Source organism: Nelumbo nucifera, chromosome 3, assembly GCF_055504915.1.
Source record: "Nelumbo nucifera cultivar China Antique chromosome 3, China Antique-T2T, whole genome shotgun sequence".
Lineage (NCBI taxonomy): Eukaryota > Viridiplantae > Streptophyta > Magnoliopsida > Proteales > Nelumbonaceae > Nelumbo > Nelumbo nucifera.
Genome location: NC_142651.1, coordinates 10,807,059 through 10,828,877, shown reverse-complemented (window position 1 = coordinate 10,828,877; position 21,819 = coordinate 10,807,059). Strand labels below are relative to the sequence as shown.

Genomic DNA, 21,819 nt, shown 5'->3' with positions numbered 1-21,819 from the left:
GACACCAAGTGACCATCTCAATTCAACTATGATGCAGATTGCCAATGGCGCCATTCCCCTGTAAAAATGATGGGTCATAGTTGTACTGTGACCTGCTGTTGCTGGTGAATTATCAAATTCATGGGTGGTTTTTGACTATTTACAGCCTTTTTTTCTTTTGCTGCTTGCTGCACTCTAGCATTATTTACCTAGTATACACATTTGTCTATTTGGACCATGGGCATCACAAAGACAAATAAACTCTAAGTCCCATGGTAACTCAATAACAGATAAGACACGACCATTAAAAGCTTCGTGAGTTGACTTCAAGATAGAAATGACGATATCTAATATTTTGATCCATCAGCACATCAAGATGAACAGTTTGATTGCCAACTAGTGGCAAGAGACATACGGCCTTGAATTTGATCAATAGGCATATGGGCCACATGTATATGACATTTATATCATATGAAGCATGGCCCATGGGGAACATATCTCTATAGGTCATTCATGATCCATCATCACCATTGGATTTTGGAAACAAATACATTGTCCATGAAGTCGGATGCCTTGACTTGATTTTTTTGTTCCTGATGGCCTTATCCATTCTCCTACAGCCTTTTCAGCCATGCAATAGGAATATCTCCGTACCTATATACTTTATTTCATGGGGAGATATTCCTAATGCAATGCCATTAAGGCTATTCCAACGGGCCTTGTACTGACTGAAGCTGAGTTCTGGACCAATTGGCAAGTGGTCCAATTCGATTTGATAATGTTCTAATAATAACCACCGCCTCACTTGTAGTTGTATGGTTGCTAATTTAGGGGCCATTTGGTAAGTCTTTTTTGAAAGATCTTTTGGAAGTTTTAACAATCAAAAGATGATGTGAGTTTTTTGCATCAAGATCTTACTAGCTTGAAGACCGTTTAGTTAAGATGTGTCTTTCTGCATAAAGATGAATTGAAAAAAAGGCGAAAAGCTCAATTTGAAATTTCTTGAAAATAGCCCAAAACGGGTTTCTCGTATTTTTTCAAGGCTTTAGCCTTCGGTGGCTAAATCTTTTTCCCAACCAAATAAAAAAAGACTAAAACACAGACTGCCGAACTTTTAAAAAACCAACAGCACACGTAAAAAGACATGCCAAACGAGGCCTTATTTAAACAACCAAGATATGCCCGACCAGACCTTAATATCACAATTCACACCCGTGCACACGAAAAGAGGAAAAAAATTTCCGTATGTCACAACCATTAAGTTATCTTATTCATGTAAAACTTGCCCCATTCAACCCAGTTGCATGTTGGTACACCATGCCTTTAGCTTGTCCAATTCCAATGATTTCACTTTAAGTTAGTTTGCCTTGGTGAAAATGGGAATTGATTTACTTTTAACAAGCAAACTCAGGTCAGACTAGTTTGTACAGTCAAGGCGAATTGGTGCAAGGATGTTACAACATGAAAACAAATATGGATAAACTTTGCATAATCCATATTCTTGTTCCTTTCAATTGGTAGATGAGGGTCCATAGCATGCTGCGGCTTAGTCTTTTGACGGTCCGTATCGGTGGCTGAAGGAACATGACCATATGGGCAGCGGAGCATATAACCTCAGGAATGGAAACCATGCATATGATATAACAATAAAACTGAAACTGACAATTGGAGGAACACAGCAAGTTACATCACTGGTTGATTTTAACCCACACCGGCATCCCACCATCACCATGGACCGTTGCCACCGCAATGTTTTATTCATTTCATGAAAGTGCTGAGTGGTCTGTAGTCTAGATCAAAGTGGGTAAAGGGCATTGTCAACCAGATGAACAAAGCCAATGTTCAAAATCTAACAAAAACAAAGCACATGGGAGAATGGCAATTAGACGACATAATTCAAGATCCCGCACATGCATGGAAGCCGAGCACATCAGATAATGTTAAAGGGTGGATGGGTTAAGGAAAACGGAAGGCAGGTAGGCTACTAACAAAATGCCCCAGATGGATAGAGCATGAGTGCATGACAACTAAACCCGTGGATTCTGCGCCCAAGGTCTGCCATGGCCAAAGCTTGGTGAGAAGTAGCACTCTCTACCACGGAAAACAAGTTCACAGATCTCAGGGACGGGACCAACTTTTTTCTGAAATAAGCCAAAAACATTCTGCAAGTAAGTACATCGTTTCAAGTTCTGGATATTATTACTGGCTCAAACCTGTGTTAGCCACCTGGACAAGTTAAAGAGAAAAGCAGACCAATACTGCATTTTTTATTTTCATTTCGGCATACAATTTTGGTAGCTATAGCATATTCAATATGTTCACTTATTGTTTCAGCAAAAGTTGGGATCAGGGGGCGGCTACACTTATCATGGATAATTGGCCCAAGGACTAAGGCTATCAACTTTACCTGGTCATCTCATCCATCAAGTTCGAGTTCAAAATTGGATCCACTTAAACTGGATTTGGATCTAAAAATGTTCATTTTAGCTGATAATTCCACTAGGGAAACCTAAACAACTGCAAGCTATAACAACCTCTCCATCTAGCACCTACAATATGAGTGCGCAATAAGATATGTTTTTCCCTCCTTTTATTTGCGTTTTATGAAAACCTACCTGTTAACAAGGTCAGAAAAGCCTTGCATGAGTCCCCAGGCAAGATACTACAATCTGTCATATTCAGAACAGAAGGAGCAAAACAAAAGGAAAGAATAAATAAATTTATGCAAAAAAAAAAGTGACTTGGTGCATATTGTATACAGTTTATGACTGTGAATAAAAGGTTGCTTAGCAATTTTTTTCTTTTGAGGTAAACTTTGTTTACAAGCTAAAATACCCAGCCGGCACAGCACATACCTCAAGGCACAATGACCACATCATATGAAATCTAGTATGACTTGTAGTGGAGAGATATCATCATTGACCATGACCATGGGATTGAAATCACTTCCTTTCTAACTCAAGCTACAAATTGGTAAAGTAAGGAAAATTTCTCATCAACGTTTACTCACATTAAAAGATTCGATGTCAGTTCATTGTCAATAAGCCTCACTATTTTCTTTGCTCGCACATTGGCAACATGGGTTGCTCCACTAACATTTTCAGGGAGATATGGACGGCTAACTCACACTTCGTTTGTCACAATTATGACAGTTTTTCCCAGTGAAATGGAAGCCTGATCATAAAAGGGAGATTGCATAACCAGAATGCATGGGTTTGATAGAAAGGATGCAATGTTAAGCTTAAGTGGGTAAAGTGAATGTCTATTTCATGCATATACGTTAAGACTCATCTTCAACCTGCGAGAAAATGAAAAATGATATATATGAATAAACAAATGCAAGGTAATCATGAAGTCATGGTTTTTTTCTGATAAAACATTATCCCAGAAGGAAGACATGCACCTTCAATACAAAATTCATTTTATTCCTAGTTAAGTTACATACTATAAATACCCCCAAGGGAATGAGAAGTAATATCAGCAGTAAAACAGAGATCACAAATCTTGATAGACTTTTGTCCCTTTCTGAAAAACTTATCAAGCACATTCCAGGGACCCTCTTCTAAACTAAATGGATCATAGAACTACTACAAAGGTGGAAAAAAGTTTGGTTGAGTCACAAAATGCCCAACCCAACAAACTCCAAATTCAGACGAGGTTAGAAATAGCCAAATTGAAATTTACTAAATTCAATTATGAAAGAGACAGCCCCAACCCTAACCAATTGTAGATATCCTACACCCAAGAATGTAAAACAACAAAATCTCAAAAAAAGGAAAAGAAATGCCTACTATAAAAGGAAGAAAATAATTACAAATTCAGAAGAGACAAGAAAAATAATTATATACTTAAAAACTGCACCTTGCTGGTACAAATGGCAAACCCCTGATTTCTAATTGTGTTGATTAGTTGACGGACCCAGAGCCAGAGCCAGAGCCAGACACAGGCCCTACTAATCAGGAATAAAACATTTCCTCCTTAAATGTAAGAGAGCCCAGAATTCCACTTTGACATATTAAGGTGTGCTACATTTATAATGTGCAAAGGTTCCACTAATGTGTCTGTGAACAAATGTCCTAAAACCATTATCTTACTGATTCAGAGCAAGAGCATAACAGGCGGCACCTTAGCTTCATCAGAGTAAAAACAAACCATTTCATTTCAAAACCTTAATCCAGTCCTCTATGCGTAAAAAATTGAATTATGTTGTGGTAGTTCACCCCCCCCCCCCTCTTGTGAGTGTCTTATATGTGTAAGATATGGGATATGGATACCACCCCCTCATGTTATTCAAATCTATTGCTTTGTGAGCTTCACAGGCAACAGTCATCATTATAATTCTTTTCAAAGATCATAATTAAATTCCAAAAGAAATTTACAATCAAATGAAATTAATCCATATGAAGCATTTTTAGGAAAATATCAGAGAGATTTCTAGAGGTCCCTTTTTTTGTTGTTGTAAATTAATCGGTATTCTAGGAGTAGACAATTTTCTGTTTTTCTAATTGAATGTTCCAACAAAGAAATGTTACATTGGTATCCTTAACAGTTAGCACATCAGTTGATGGATCCTTTTATGAAAAGTCTCAGACATGATATTGATATGATAGAGGTTTTAATCATGCTCACCCCCTTTCCTTTTGGTACTTTCTCTCCTGTGTAGTTCATCATCTTTCAAATGGGATTTTATCATAGTACATATTTGTGATTAACTTTCAATTTATCACAAGTTTTAACTGACCAAATTGTTGTTATGGAATAGAAAAAAGGATGACAACATCAATTGAAAGACCAAATGCCTATATAAAAGAGTGAAATAGTTACTCGCATGCATGTGTCTGTATATTATTCATGCCACGTAAAAAAGAAACTAAAAAATGCTTATTTTCTACTATCAAATGCTAATTGTCTAGTGTTCAATACATTATAATAATCAAGATATTTTTGGTAGGATCCATTAAATCATCTCTCAAGTGTCCAGAAAGTGAGGCACATAATAAATTTTTAACCAAATGATTAATGTCTTTAACTGAGATGAAACTTAGATTTATAAAATATTGTGTGGAACCAACCCAATAATAGTTCCAAGATGGAAGTGTCCCACTCAGCTATTCAGGTCTAGCAGGTGAAGGGATGTCTTTTAGGGATGAACTTCTTGCCCTTCTCCAAGGATTAAAATTGACACACTTCTCCATCTGGACTGATGTGATTGTTGAAAGAGACTGCCAGGTGGTAAATGGATGGCTATCATTATGCACACAAGGCCTTGGGCCCTTACATTCATGATAAAGAAAGAATAGGATTTCGTGCATGAACTACTTGTTTGAGTGGATTCCCAGATCAGCCAACATCTTTGCTGTTGCCGACTCTTTAACAAAGACAGGTGGGTAGAGATGAGCCATTTTATGAGGGCACCAGGTCTGGGACCCAAATTTTTTGATCAGAAAAAGGTTGACAGAAATTTTATTAATAATAGAAGAAGGCATGCTTAGAGCTAGCTAGCAAGACCCAAAATACAGTCATGAAAACCCAAAAGACAGCTCCATGTTACAATTGTCTGCTTGCCAAGTCAGGGCTCCAGTACAACATTATTCCCTTCCCATGCAGAGAGTCAACCATGGACTCTACACTCCTAGGGATCCATTTAAATGAAATGTTCAAAGTAGTTGAAAGAGATTCTGCTTCCGTCATGTGGAGGGAACTGATCTATCACCCCTTAGCCGGCCAATTACAACTTCAGAACCCCTTCCAGTTCCAAGTTTCAAGTGTTTCAATGATACAGATAATCTTAGCCCTTGTATGATAGAACAATTCAGCATGAATGGTATTATGGTACCGGTTATATTGTTACAACCTCACCTAAAAGGTTTCTGAAAATGCCTCCATTTCGTAAGTTTCCAAGGTTACCAAGGTTGCATCCATCAAAATTAAGCTCGACTTTACGCATTGCAGGTGGTTCCCAATCTTGATGGACACTCATGAGATGAAAGAGGAGGAGAAATGCTGCCATTCCCTCGAGATGTTATCCAAGTCAAAATGCCTGAATTTCTCTTGTTTTCTGCCAACTTACCACTCTGGCTGAAAATAGATATACCACCCTCTCAGCAAGTTACAGTTTTATCTATATATTCTGAAGTTCCTTTGTTCCCATATTATTCAAAGGGTAGCTGCTCTGAAACACCTCCATGTGACCTTACCTCTTTTTCTTTTTTAATCAGTAAAAAAGAGATTTCATTAATATCAAGATCAAATATTACAATTAGGTGGGGGTTTTTTGCACCCTAGAGCAACTTTTTCATTTAATTTTTCCAAAACATTTTGTGCCTAGCTGTCCCTTGTTTAGCCAAGACATCCGCCATCCCATTTGCTGATCTTCTCACCCATTTAAAGACAACATCCATCTCCCTTGTTATGCTTTCTATTTCTCGAAAAGTATGTCTATAGATCAATGAGATTTGGAAGCTACATCTTGTCCATAAAATGACCACGTGATCTTACCTCTTCTCCTTGGGTGGGTTGGGGAGGGGAAGAAAATTGGGTCATGAACAAGCTTAACATCTGCAGGGAGTAGCTGCCTAACACCACATAAAGACAGGAAATGCTCACAAATTCTAGAGAGGCCCAGGACCCAACTTGTAAATTTTCTTTCTATTGAGGGATTATCAGCCTTTGGCTAACTTTTTGATGGTTCCCCGCATACCAAACTCCTTTAAGTATCAGCGGTTTTCCCTCTCTTTCTTTGACCATAGTAGTAAAATTCTGATTGATGTTGCTGATAAAAAAAGGTTGTTCCAAATTACCTCTCAATTGTCTTCCATGTTTATGGCATGGAACATCCATTTAGGTCTCTACCCCCTTCTCTGCAAGTAGACATATATACTTACCCACACTCTTGTATCTTTTCACATACAAAATATTGTTGTTTTTCCCTTTTTTTTTATTTTTTCTGAACCTCTGTCTCTGTCTCTCTCACATTTTTGTGTATGCTTTTGGTTGCGGCTTCAACTAGGAGAAAGACTAACTCATCAAAAGGAACTAGGCAAACTAGATATAAGTTTCTCAATTTTTATAAAGGCCATTACTTGGGTGGAAGCCAAGGTGACAAGGTGCTTCCCTATAGCCTATCTTTGCCTTTACACAAGGTACTCCTCTAATGCAGCAGAATGTGCTTGGTTATATTAGTTTGGAAGCCCAGCCAGAAAGAAGGATATGAAAGGAAGGAAGATATAGCGGAAAATAAGGATCTCATAGAATTCCATGGGAGAAAAATTGATGAAAACCTCACAGGTGATCAGTCTTACCAGATTTCTTATCTTCTTTTATTGTAAGGGGCATCTCTAGAATCTCTAATGAGTCAAGTTGAATGATATTTACCTACGGGCTTTTAAAAATAGAAGGGTCAACTTAAAAAGAAAAAGAAAACAGAAAACATTTACCACTCTAAACATACCTAGGGGGAACAGAACAAACGAATGAACTATCCAACAAACAAGCCAACCACCCTCCCAAGAAGTCCACCTCTGATCAACCTGACAGACCAGAAAACGACTGAACCAGCAAAGAAACTAGTCACCAGCAGACTACCCACCCACCTCCCCATTTCTCCTTCCTCCTCTAAATCTTGTGGACTTTACCTTTTGCTCAAAAAAATCATTAGGAAGTTGTCTAATCTCCTTGGGAGCATTTACAGGAACCATCTCACCAGCATGCTCCACTTCTTATGCTGCAAATTTTTTTCCAGCCAGCTAAGCTCTAGCTCTTTGTTCCAATTCTCTTAAAGTTGAGAGAGGCAACCCTTCTCCCCCATGAGAATTGTAATCAAGCAGATCGGTCTTTTTCAGTTTCAAATAAGATAGGTTAATCAAAGATGGGTAAGAAAGGGCATACCTAAGGACCTCAAGAAATAACCTAAATGCTAGAAATGTATAAATAATCTTCCACTTGTTGTAAAAGTTGGTGGCCTTGGAGCTGAGGTTCTCTCATGGTTCAAAGTATCGATATGCTCAATACGCAAAAAATTGCATATTGGGTGTTTCAAACAGCTAAAACATATAGTTAGAAAATAATCAAGGTTCAAGAATTGAGTCAGGATATCTGCAAGAGGGGTATTAACCTTTACAAGTGGTCAGGTGTCCTGATTTCCTGAATTTAGCGTATAGAGGACCAAAAAATACAATATGCTATGCCCAACCAGTGTTTTAAAAGCGAGACACATAATCAAAGTACTTTAAAAAGTCTATTAGCTTAATGGTTAGAGTGTCGTGTTTTTAACATGAAGGTCAAACCTTGTATTTTCAAGTAATTATCAAAAAATAACCTTGTATGTTCAAGTCCTACACAATAAAATGTCCATATATTTCCTAAAAGTTTTTTGAGAGAAGATAACTTGTATTAGAAAAAGAAAGAGGAGTACATGAGATGATGTACAACAGAAAAAACAAGCAAACTCCTTAAATATTACAAAGGCATGGTCTGATCACATTCCTAGGAATCCAAAAAAGGACTACAGACATGGTAGAAAGGATATCTCTAGCCTCTGCCAGATAGCTAGCCTCCATGGATAAACGCCCTTTGCTCTTAGCCATTTGATTGTATTTGCAAAATCACCTTCAATGGCTAAGGTTGAGCTGCCCAGGTCTCTAGCTATTCGAATCCCAGAGAGAGCTGCCAAGACCTCAGCCTTGGTAGAAACTGTGATCCCAATTGAGCCACTAAAAGCCCAGCACAAGTTACAATCTCTCCCTCTGATTACACCTCCTATTCCAGTAACACCCGGATTACCTGAAGCCTTTCCATCAAGGTTTAATTTCGTTATCCCCTCTAATCTTGTTCCAATACCTCGGGGGAAGGTTGGGCTCATCAGAGAGGAGTGTAGAAAGTTAAAAGCATTTCTTTGTAGACCAGTCAGGGACATTCCTTTGAAAGCCTCAGAGTTTACACCCCACAAATTACGAAGGCATGAAATGTGAGAAATTAGGTCTTAAATAGATCTAGCCTTATTCTTGAAGATTCAATTGTTTCTTTCTTCCTACACCCCCACATCACTGTTTCGGCTACTATGTTCCAATAAATTTTACCTCTCCTACCAAGACCTCTGCCTTGCCATTGTCAAAAAAAGTCCAAAATATGCTTGGGAGCAACCCAACTACAACCAATAAGATTTAAGAAATGGTACCAGATTTTTCTGGTCTCTTGGCAATGTATAAGAAGATTTTAAGCGATTGCCCATCTTGAAGACATAATAAACAAACATGGAGGAATTCATAACCTTCCCCTATTTTTCTTCTAATATGTGTTAAGTATCTTCAAGTAAGCTTCCAGACAAAGAAACAAACTCTAGTAGGAATGTGTGGACTCCAAACCTTCTTTGTCGGGAAGTACAAGGTTTGCTCATCTGCAACCAGAGCCTTAAAATGGGACTTGGTAGAGAACTTGCTTGCAGGGTGGAGTTTCCAAATGTGTTGGTTAGGGGAGGAGGGGGAAATGTAAACCTCCCTTAAGGACTGGAGGAGATCAGCAATGTCTCCAACCTCCACCTCCCTTAAGGGTCTTCTAAGGTTTAGGTTATAGGTAAGGAAACAGGGGAAGAAAGGCAGGAAGAGATGATGGCTTCTTGGTTTTGGGAAAGGCTAAAAAGACAAGGGTAGAAATTTGCTAAAGTGGAATTTCCCCACCAAAGTTCAATCCAAAATTGTATTATACTCTCATTTCCTACTTTATATCATGAAAGGAATGAAATAACAGTAGGTATAGGTTATACCTTTCCAAGGATTTGTTGCTTTGACCCGGTTTAGATGGATCTTGCTGTCCCAACCATTTGCATCTATCCTATATTTGCTATTGATGACAGCAGTCCAGAATGCATTTGATTCTAGAGAGAATCTCCATAACCATTTACCAAGGAGTGCCAAGTTCCTTTCATTGATGTGACTGATTCCTAGTCCACGCTCTTCTTTAGGCTTACACACTTGCTCCCAAATTACTAGATGATTTCTACTTTCACCACCTCCATCCACAAAATCTCCTGTTTCAACTTCTTAATTTGATTTCTAATCTTAACTGGAATTCAAAGCATTGAGAGATAACAAATGGAGAAGTAAATCTGTCCTCTAAAACTGATATAAACTTAATTAGAAATAGAGAAGAAAGTGGAAGAAAGGTAGAAGACAACAAAACAGAAGAAGAAAACGGAGAAAAGAAGAGGAAGAAGAAGAAGAAGAAGAAGAAGAAGAGTTCGATAATCTCCTCTCTCTCCCATGTCCCATCACTAATTCTTTTGTTAATCTTCATTTTCTAAGTTAATTACAAGTATGCCCTTAAGTGGGCGGCCAACTAAGCAAGAACTTAAAATAAACTTATAAAAAGAAGTAACAGGCCCACTAACAAACAAAATAAATAATACACTGAACAAATAAAAGAATAGATACTGGGGCCCATTCGGCCCAGCCTCTCTACAAATGGGAAGATTCCCTAGAGAAGTTTCTATGAAGGTAATCTGGCCCCCTTTGAGAAGTAATTTTTCTTCCACGCTCATCTGGAAAGAGAAGGCTAAATGGGGTTTTGAAACCCAAAACCCGGGAAGGCATATGGTTAATAAAAAAGGTAGCAGTAAGGACAGCATCTCCCCAAAATTTAATAGGAACATGAAATGCAAAAAGGAGGCATCTAGCAACCTCAACCACATGGCGGTTCTTCCTTTCTATCACTCCATTCTACTGTGGAGTGTAGGAACAAGAACTCTGATGAATAACCCCAAAAGTCTCAAAGTAGGATGAAAGGTTCTTCTCAAAATATTCCTTAGCATTATTAGAATGGAATATTTTGATCCAGGTGTTAAATTGGGTAAGGATAAGTTCATGAAATTTTCACACAATAGTCAGTACTTCATCCCGAGATCTCATGAGATAAATCGAAGTGTAACGAGAATAATCATCAATAAAAAGGATAAAGTACTTGTAACCCCCCATAGTAGGCAAATGATATGGCCCCCACACATCAGAGTGCACAATATGAAAAGGAGAAATAGATCTTTTATTGCTTACTAAACAAGAATATCTACAATGCTTTGCAAGTTCACAAGACTCACAATGAAGACTCGATAAAGACATTCCTTTAAATATATCGGGAAACAAATGACTCAAAGCAGAAAAAGGCAAATGACCAAACCGGAAATGACATAACATGACTCTAACAAAACAGACTCCAAAGCTACTCCATGAGGTGGTCCAAGACTCCTATCAGGTGTGTCCAACAAGTATATTCCATTCGCCTCATGGCCACTCCCAATCGTCCTCTTAGATTTCAAGTCCTGAAAAAACACAATGGATAGGAAAAAAGGTTATGCTACAATTCATGGATTTAGTCAAGCTGCTAACAGATAAAAGATTGGTATTGAGTTTGGGGACATGAAGGACAGAGGATAAAACAAGGGTTTCAAAGGTCTTAATATCCCCCTTGCCAGAGATGGGAGCAAGAGACCCATCAGCAAGAGATATCTTCTCTTTACCAGAGAGGAGATGATATGAACAAAAAAGGTTAGACAAACTAGTCATATGGTCTGATGCACCAGAATCAATAATCCAAGGGATTTTATGATTACCTAAAACAGAAGCATGATTTGTAGAAGCACGAATACCTGAGTGAGCAAATGCGGATGATGATGTGTTGCCCGAAGAGTGGGATGTTGATGCAATGGTTTCCAAGTGATTCAATAACCTTCCATACTTTTCAAACTATGCCTTCACTGCTGCCAACTGCTCCATGGCTGACTTTTCTTCACTCTCCTTACTCCCTCCTTCAGGCACTGTGGCAACATTAGCATTCTTAGGCTTTCCTGTCTGACCATTCTTCTTAAAACTGTTGTTATTCCTAAACCTATCCGAGAGAAGATCTGGATGAAGCTTCCAGGCTCTAGCAAGTGTCCTTAGTATGCCTCGGTTTCTTACAGTATTCACATATCACTTCTTTCTTCTCAGTCGGACCCTTCGGCTTTATTCCAACATGTGCAATGTATTTTGTAGGTGGAATCTATAACTGAACCTGCCGCCTACTCTCTTCATTGCTTACCATAGCATATGCCTAGGCAAGAGTGACCTCATCCTTGGCCAGAATATTCTACCTAGTAATGTCAAACTTAGGGTTGAGTCCTGTAAGAAACTCAAACACCTTGTTTTGTCCCACCAGTTGCCTAAAAGTCTCTACATCCTTAGTACTTCCCATACAACTATCTCCATAACATCAATTTCCTACCATAGTGATTTCAACATAGAGTAGTAGATTGCTACACTCTTCTCCCCTTGTCTCAGATTTTTCACATCACTCTTCAGCTTATAGTCTCTTGCACATTCAACTTCTGTGAATAGGTTTCCGTAGCATTGTCCCAAACCTCCTTGGCTGAAGACATCCAAAGATAATGCTGACTTATATGGGGCTGCATAGAGTTGACCAACCATTCGATTACTGTGTAGTCCTCCTGCATCCATTTCTCATATGCAGGGCCTATCTCTGCAGGTTTCACCTTACTGCCTATGAGATACCCTAATTTACCTCTACTACAAACATAAATCCGTATAGACTATGCCCAAGCTAGGTAATTGGTTCCATCTAACTTAATTGTGGCCACTCCAGTCAAAAAGGAATCTACCAGGCCAAGCCCGGATACCGGCATCTGCTTGGACTCACTTCCATATTGCTCTATTGATCAAACAAAAATCAAAAAACTAGATTTTCAAACTTTATAAACTTAACTGAGGTCAAAACAATACCCAGATACTTGAAAACTATGGTTTCACTGCACTCGGCTGTCAGGGAAGGAGAGAGAAGAGGCAGCCGCTCCTACCAGAGCTTCCCAACCTCCTTCAAGTCTTAACCGCACACTTCTAGGAGTCAAAATACACTTCCCAAACACTGAGCGCCACACCAAAAGCTTCTCCTTGACCTATAACTTCAAATCTCTCTAGTTGGCTAGGGTTTTGAGCAGAAAAAATACAGCATTACTTCTTGGCATTTTTCGGCCAAACTTCAACTCTCCAAACCCTCTACCAACTAGGCAAAATATCCTCTTATCTATAGGGAACTTATCTCTCCATACACTCTCCTAATCAAAGGGTGTATGGGAAAAGAGAAAAGAAAAAGAAGAGAAGGGAAAAAATTGTTTTGATACCAAGAAGTAAATCAGTCCTCTAAAACTGATATAAACTTGAATAAAAAATAGAGAAGAAAGTGGAAGAAATGTAGAAGACAACAGAACAAAAGAAGAAGATGGAGAAAAGAAGAGGAAGAAGAAGAAGAGTTCGATAATCTCCTCTCTCCCATCACTAATCCTTTTGTTAATCTTCATTTTCTAAGTTAATTACAAGTATGCCCTTAAGTGGGCGGCCAGCTAAACAAGAACTTAAAATAAACTTATAAAAAGAAGTAACAGGCCCATTAACAAACAAAATAAATAATACACTACATAAATAAAAGAATAGATACTAGGGCCCCTTCAGCCCAGTCTCTCTACAAATGGGAAGATTCCCTATAGAAGTTTCTATGAGGATAAGCTGGCCCCCTTTGAAAGGTAATTTTTCTTCCACGTAGCCAACTTTTTTTTAACATTTCTCCACCATTGTGTCCCAAAAGTTTTGACTCTTCGGATTCCAAGTGGCATTCCAAAATAGGACATGGGGAAATTCTCCACTTTACAATCCAAGACCTCCTTTCAGCTTTCCAAAAGGTTTCCATCATTGATATTTATTCCCACAATGCTGCTCTTTGAGAAGTTAACTTGGAGCCCCAATGTTTTCCAGCTTTGCACCCAACAAAAGAACAAAAATATGCAAATTGAAGATGTGATATATGCACAACTTCTCTCCCCACTTCAAAACCCTTCACCAACACCAAACTCTTTGCTTTCTCAACAAGATAACTAAAGACGTCAACCACTAGAGTGAAAAGAAGAGGGGAGAGGGGGCAACCTTGTCTGAGGCCCCAACTAGCATTAAACTATCCTTTCAATTCACCATTAATCATCATCGAGAACCAAGAAGAGCTTATACACCCTTTCATCCACCGAATCCACCTTCAGACAAACCTTTTTAGCCTCATGATCTCAACAAACAACCCCAAACTATTTTGTCATAAACCTTTTCAGGATCAAGCTTAATGATAATACTCAGAGTGCCCTTTTTCTTTCTATCTTCAACCGTTCCACTGCACTCTTTAGCTACTAATATGTTATCAACAATTTGGCACCCTTTTATGAAAGCATACCAATTAGAAGAGATTCTCCCATCACTTCTTTCAATATCCCTACTAGAAATTTTGCTAAAATCCTGTAGGTACTTCCAGTTAAGCTGATAGATCTAAGTCTTTTGCCTCCAAAGTACCTTCTTTCTTCAGAATTATGCTGATAAAAGTTGAATTATTGCCTTTGTTTACAATACAAGCTTGGCAGAAGTCCTTAAAAACCTCCAACAAATACGACTTGATGGCGTCCCAACAGAGTTGGTAGAAGAACAAAGGAAATCCATCCAGCCTTGGAGCTTGGTCCCTGCCCATATTGAAAACAGCTTCCCTTATTTCTTGTTCACCTTATCTTCCAGCAGCATCAAACCCTCCAAATTACTTAACTTAAAATTTCTCCTGCCTTCCTTGGAGCACAGATCTTTGGAATGGTTAAGGATTGCCTCAAAGATCTCTTCAAAGTCCCCCACTTCCCTTTGCCCAACCTTTAATTTTTAGATGTAATTATTTCTATGTCTCCTTGTAGCATATCTATAAAAGAATCTGGAATTGTTGTCTTCCTCTTTTAGCCATTTTACTTTTGATCTTTGTCTACAGTATACTTCCTCCTTCCTCACTATCAATTCCCAATCTTTTCTCAAGGCTGCCCTTCTACTTCTGCTTTATGCTTCCAACAAACCATTCTGCTCTTTGAAGCAAGGTTCAAAATTTCGACACAATACACTCTATCATATTGTTGGCTGACCAAAACACCTTCTTTAAGGCTTTTCCATAAACTTAGATTTTTAAGTGTCCCTTAAAACTGACCCCTCTGTGAAAATGTTAGAGTTAAAATTAAAAAAATAAGATGTTTTGTAGTATCAAAACACCCAATGCACATGTTCATGTATATTGAGTGTATCAATACTCTGAACCTTGCTTTGAAGTTTACCTAACTCTAGGAGACTTTTGTTTTTTTTCCTTTTGCAAAAGATTTAAATTTCTCTTTACCCCCAGCCTTTAAATTCCTTTTCATAAACTTCAATTTTCACAGAAATCAAAACCCCACCCAGCCATCCACCCTACACTCCTCCCACCAAACAGCTACCTTTTTCCAAGTCTTCATGTAGAGTCCACACCTTCTCCAGTCTAAATGGTGCTTTTCCTGCTCTCACCACATTTATTTGCAGGGTAATTGGCCAGTGATCCAAGTGCACCAAGGAATATCTTGTGACATTAAATAACCACAATGAACCAAGGAATATCACTGTGCTCATTTATGGAGTCCAACTCCTCCCAAAATATGTTTCCTTCAGTAGACGAATTAGGCTCATAAACCCCAATAAGAATCCAATTGAATTCTCTTTTGTTAGTAAAAAGAACTGAAATGGAGAATTCCCCAATGTCTACTTCCATTCCCGACACCTCCTCTTCTCTCCAAGCAATAATTATTTCTCCCAAGGTACCCATAGTAGGAAGAGCTGCCCACTTTCTACCTATTATTCCCCAAATTGCCTCAATTAATTTCCTGTCAACCAACTTCTTTTTTGTTTCATGCAAAATCACAATATTTGGATTTTCTCTTTTAAGAGTATCTTTTACTAAACATCTTTTCATTTCACCTCCTAAACCCCTCACATTCCAGATTAAAATTTTCATTGAATCATTGCAACAAGAATCCCTAACCAACTTACTTCTAACCCAAAACAAAATATTACTGGAATTAACATATTCCCCAGTGAAAACAACTAGTGTTATGTGGAGCATAAGAGATGGTGATATGGCATAAATTGGAACAATATTGTAGATATGTAGAGTATCAGTATTATTGCCTGCCAAATGAACATGATTACCACTTTGAGCCAACTTGAAGTTCTTCTCAAACAAGAAGTTAAATCTTGGTTTTTTTTGTATAATAAATTATTTGGTTGCTCTAATAGAATCATTTGCAGTTTATATAAGTTAAACTTTTGCTTGAACTCATTCTATTATGTAGTTTAACGGACAACTTCGCAGCATTTTTTTTGTCTGTTAACCTTAGTTTCTCAACTTTGTTTAATAGTTTGGAACAAAATAATAAATTAAAAGGTTGTACCTATGTTTATTTTATCATTTCATAAAATATCATACCATATTTTCACATATTTCACAATGTTTCCACCATGTCTCTAATTTTTACAATATTTCCATATGTCATTTCCAACGTGTTTCCTATATTTTGATAACCGACATTACCACCAACACTGACATTTTAAACCTTGGCCGTATGTATGCTAAATTTTTTTAACTCTAAGCATCATAGGCACAACCTATAATATGCTAAACTGTGTGATCAACATCAAATTCAAGGTCAACTCATCAAAACATGGCAACAATCCATGTAAGATGCAACCCACAAAACGAGCCCCACCTTTGAGACTAAACACCCTAGGCATGCCTCTAAAAAGACTGCTAAAATCTAGGTAGTAAATACCTAAAGGCAATTGCCCAATGTTGGTCCCAGCTATCTAGGGTCTTGGGGGGGTAGACTGGGTATGGTCCTAACCTCTGGTATTTTTTTCTGCACAAACCGGCCACCCTCAGACTCGAATCTGTATCCTCACACTTTCCAGACCAAGATTTTACCATTACACCAAGCTAGGCTGGTGAGTTTCCACTCACCTTGGAAACCTCTTCGAGGGAGGCTTGACCTCCTGAAACAGAAGATGGAGAGAAAAGAGAGAAGGGAGGGAAGGAATAAACTCGACTCAGGGAGAAGAAAATTGAGGGAGAATCATTCATTACTTTCATTATATGATGATGGCCTTATATAGCTGGCCTACAGGTGTAATATCAGAGGGAATATCCTCTGATTTCTGGATAACTAACTCTGGCAGATAACATGGATGGAATATCTTCAGGTGGCAGAGTAACCAACTCTGAGTGTAACTAATTCTGGGGCTCTGCCGCCTGTCTCCTCTGTCTTCTTGTGAATGGCTGATAGGTGGTGGCCTGCTCCACTCCCCTAGTGGGTTCTGGAGGGGGTGTTTGGGTCTCAACATAGGCCATATGTATGGTTCATGAAAATGCAAACTTGGTTTAGCTTTGCATTAATAAATCCCATATTCTTACTAAACATATTTGGTTGCAAGCACGAATTCCAAGAGTGGAACCTACCTTCTTTACATTGATCAACTTTGAGTGAAAAAGTTTACTTCCAGTTTGCTCCTGTTTTGAATGCGAACATGTCAGAAAAAATAAATTTACTATCATCTTCAGTATGGACATATTCTTACCAAATGCTTACAAAGCTGAACTGGAGTGCAAATTCGCTTCAGTTCAGCATTTGCACTCTTTTGTATGCAATGCTCTTTTGCATTGGTATAAATGCATGGGAGTGCAAATAGGCTGAGTGCAAAATCTGGATTATTTTTGCTTCAGCATTTGTCTTTGTCTTATGTTTTGTGAGAAGTAAAATTATGTGGGGCCACATTATACAAAAGAAAATGGAGATAGGAGGAGAGTTATTTGGTTGGGAGCTTAGCAAGATGATATGGTCTCCACTTTCTATGAGAGAAAATTAAGATAAGAGGAAGGTGTACAGATTTTGCATCAGTTTTTAAGATGCAAAATGTGCACTGCCAATGAGTGCAAATGAGTCAAAAAGTACAAATTTTGTATCAGATAAGAGTGCAAATCATAATTACAAACAAACAGATATAAAAATTTGTATCTGGTTCAGATTTTGCACTGCAAATAAAGCCAATGACCGGACAATTTGTTTTGGGGGGAGGGAAAGAAAAGACCAGCATTTTCATTGGCTACCGCAGGGCGAAAGAAGTTAACTGTGCTACGCTTTATTAATCGGGAACACAACATCAAGTCATCAATACATCATGCATCCGGAAATGAGAAAGCTAACAAACGTGCTCTTGTTTAAAACAAAAAAGATGTAAAGTTGGATGGAAATAGAAGAAAATCTAAATTTTGCGGAAAATGATACCAAAGATAAAAGGGCAAGAGAATTACGTCTTGTACAAGGCAACGAAGATGTTCTGTGCCTCGCTTGTAAAGTTGTAACGCCCACGCCTATGCCTCTATCTCTGCTTGTCTGCGATCACCTCTCAACCTCTCATGAAAACGTTGTAATCATGATTAGAAAAAAAAAGTAAAAAAAAAAAACTAAACATATTCTCCAAAACGCTATCACCTTATAGCAGATTCCTCCCTGGCGTGAAGAGTATTAAGGTCGAGGTAGCATTTCTTTACATCGAGTGGGTCTTCTTCCTGCCTTAAAAGGAATGAATTCTTTGATATAGTTAGCTTTCAAGAACCGAACATTTCGACGAGGGCCAGCTTTGGAGCCCTCCTGTGCTGATGAAAGCTCGTTAGAGAATAAAGTAATGGACTATAGAAAAGAAGAAGGGAAAATCTATGAGTAATGGAACCACCTAGAAATTCGTACCGTAAAGGATATGAAAGAACGAGAATGTTGGAATGTCTGTCGAAACTGATAATCTGACATTGGAACTCTTCCCCTATCGTAGTATTCTAAATGTAAATGGCGAGCAAGAAATAACCAACTGCGAAGTGGAGCATTTAGTTGAGCTGAGAACTGAGATGAGCTGACGCCACACGCATCAACGTCTCCCTTCACGATTCTGGGACGAGAGTTCCATCTGCTGCGATTCCCTTCAATGAAACATCAACACGCCAGCAATAGAAATAAATTCAAAATATCCCGTGAACTACCCCCTTTTTATTTCCATCGCTGGTGTGTTGGTATTTGATTGGACTCACAAGTCACAAAGCAGTGCTCTGACCGTCCGTAATCGCAGCAGATGTACACACAGGACTGACTAACGAGCCTGATCTGAGGCTGAGGCAAGTATCAGTCTATCAGATCAGACCATGGTTTTTAAAATCAGATCGGATCGGTCAGGTGATTAGTCCGTTTTATTCCAGAATCATTATTTTGCCAAAAATTATTGATTTGATCAACAAATCATTTATTCAGGCGTTTGAACTGTTCAATAATTTGATCATTTTTATTTTTTTTATTTTTTTATTTTTTATTAAAACGAACTATCTATTTGATTTGAACAATCAAACCGTTCAACCCAGGAATTGGACCCTGATTAATTCGTTGTCCGGTTTGATTTTAAAAACTTTGGATCAGACTCTATATATAAAAGAAGGATTTAAAACTAAATTGAGGCATATATTAAAGTCAAGAAGGGTGTTTATATATTGCGGGGCCGGCCCTATTGCTAGACATGCTGGTAGATGCAATTTTGGCATATCCAAATCAGACTTAAAGAGTACGACTTGCCTCGTTTATAAGAGACAGGGACAATAAATTGAGGTATGAATTTGATGGATGTCGTTTGTCAGGCCCATGTGATGTGTGATGGATGTATGGGAATATGAGATGAGAGGGCTTATCTCTCACTATAATATAAAATATAATATTAAATATATGGTGAGGTGAGACCGTGAGAGGTTATTTTAGTTGGAGTTTACTTGCTCCAAATCCAATAATTCAAACTCTGAATAACAACAACCAGTCTTTATCATGAGCCAGCATCAGTAATGCTGTCGATTGAGATGGTTCTAGAGATTCCACGGACAATAATCAAATTCAATATCATTGGTGGGACCGCCCACATCAGCTTTGAAGGTGGCCCAAATGAGTTATTATATTGTATTGTTTCTTACTTTCTCCACCTGTCCATCTCACCTCACTGCAGAGATGGGCCAAGCGGCCCAAGCAAATTAAGCCCAAAACAAAAATAAAAGTCCTCATGCCTTAAACGAGCTATTCTCCAAACTACAAAGCAATGTTTTCAGAACCGGACCGGATCAGACAGTTGGATAAAGTTTTATTTGGCCAAAAACGTTGATTTGGTCAATGAACCACTGATCGAGGAAGTCAAACCCATTGAATTATTCAACTGTTCGATTTGAGAATGATTTTTGGGCATTTTTGGGTTTTTTAAATTTTTAATTTTTTTTGTTAGAATAGACCATTTGTCCGGACCGAACAATCAGACCATTCGACCCAAGAACCGAACTATAATGATTCTCTGTCCGATCCAATTTTAAAAACCTTGCTCCAAACTCCAAAGTACCATATCACCTCTAATTTTGTCCCAATTCCGAACATGGAGAAATATGCATCAGCGTCCGGCCAGACAAATCATCTCTAATGTTTTCATAAAATGTCTGCAGATAGTGATCTCGAGGGTTTTAAGATCAATAAAAACACCTTAAAAAATATACAAAATTAGCTGGGAGGAAGAGAAATACTCAACCTTTGGCAAAGAGAGTCAATTTCCTTATATTTATTATCTTTATGGTTCCACAATTTGTAATGATAGCTTTTAAATTCTTTAAATTCTTGTGGGGCAAGAGCGATGAGAAATCTTTTCACCTAATCAAATGGAATGTTGTATGCAATAGGGGTGGCACCGAGCTCTTCACGAGCTACTTGAGCTCGGTTCGGCTCGGTTTCAACCGAGCTTTGAGCCGAGCTCGAGCCCAATTCACTGGATCGATTATGAAACGAGCCAAGCTCAAGCCTATTAGAGCTTGGTTCATGAACCGGTTTGAGTACATATTATATATATATATATAATAAAAATATTATAATTCTTACTTTTTTAAATATCAAATAAAAAATATTTTTGTATATAATTTTTTATTTTTATAAAACATTTTTTTTCAAAATCGAACTCGATGTTATAAATTTTTTACTCGAATTCAAGGTTCTAGTTCGAACTGAGCTCAAACTCAAACCTTGTAAAACAGTCTCGAGCCGAGCTCGAACCTTGTATTATTTGACTCGACACAGCTCGGCTTGATTCACCCCAATGCAAATGTAAAAGTGATGGAGAGTGGGGAATTAAAAACCTATGGATGATGAATGAGTTCAGCCGGTGTTGCAAAACTAGGATAGAAAATCCTTACCCAGCTTAACAGGTTGTAGGTTCAAGTAATGAAAAATAAATATACATAATAAAAGTAATTTTTGAAAGTGGAGGGCCTGGAGGTTAAAAGTGGAAACGGTTGTGCTCAAATGTCAAGGGTAGGTTTAATCCTAGAATACATAGCTAGGCTACTATGGCAGAACAGGAATAACAAAATTTTTAATGCAATGGCGATTGAGAGGACAAGATGGAATAGTACTGAATTTTTTCAAGTGTTCCGCAACAAAGAACCTACCTCACATGCTTCAAGTAAAACTCCAGTTCAATGGAAACAACCAGAAGACAGCAGATCAAAATTAGGACAAATTTCTTAAATTACATTACTGTTTAGTTAATCGATAAATTGTACCGTTATTATTTAATTATTGTCTTAAACCACTTCTATTGTTTTCGGCAATTGATTAATTCTAACCTTGTTCTTAGCATCCGCTAAAGTTCTGTTAAAATCCTTGACACCATGTGATTTATAATTTTTTAAAATCTAATATTACCCTCCGCCCTCTTCTATAAGTCGAGTAAGAATCGCCTTCCATGAGCGAGACTTTTACACTGGCTCTCCGATTAAGCATTTCCATCCAGAGGTGTCTTCGACTATGGTAAAGCCGGTGACTTCATATCTATTTCCGGAAATGGCTTCAAATCTGCGGCAGAGCCAAGAATACAAACA

At 38.1% G+C, this 21,819-nt stretch overlaps 2 long non-coding RNA genes across 5 annotated transcripts; one reads left to right on the top strand and one right to left on the bottom strand.

Moving 5' to 3' along the window:
* The first annotated feature begins 1,223 nt into the window (after nt 1-1,223).
* LOC148800951 (uncharacterized) lies at nt 1,224-2,728 on the top strand. The gene is made up of 2 exons (XR_016084673.1): nt 1,224-2,147; nt 2,314-2,728. It is a non-coding gene; the product is annotated as an uncharacterized LOC148800951 (long non-coding RNA).
* On the bottom strand, nt 2,215-18,908 carry LOC104595541 (uncharacterized). 4 transcript variants are annotated; one of them, XR_734900.3, is made up of 4 exons: nt 18,629-18,908; nt 18,193-18,450; nt 2,835-3,277; nt 2,215-2,594 (listed from the first exon to the last, which is right to left on the bottom strand). It is a non-coding gene; the product is annotated as an uncharacterized LOC104595541 (long non-coding RNA). The 4 variants fall into 4 exon arrangements; XR_734895.3 differs by having other exon boundaries at nt 18,193-18,454; nt 18,629-18,904; XR_734902.3 differs by having other exon boundaries at nt 2,990-3,277; nt 18,193-18,454; nt 18,629-18,895.
* Nucleotides 18,909-21,819: the final 2,911 nt, after the last annotated feature.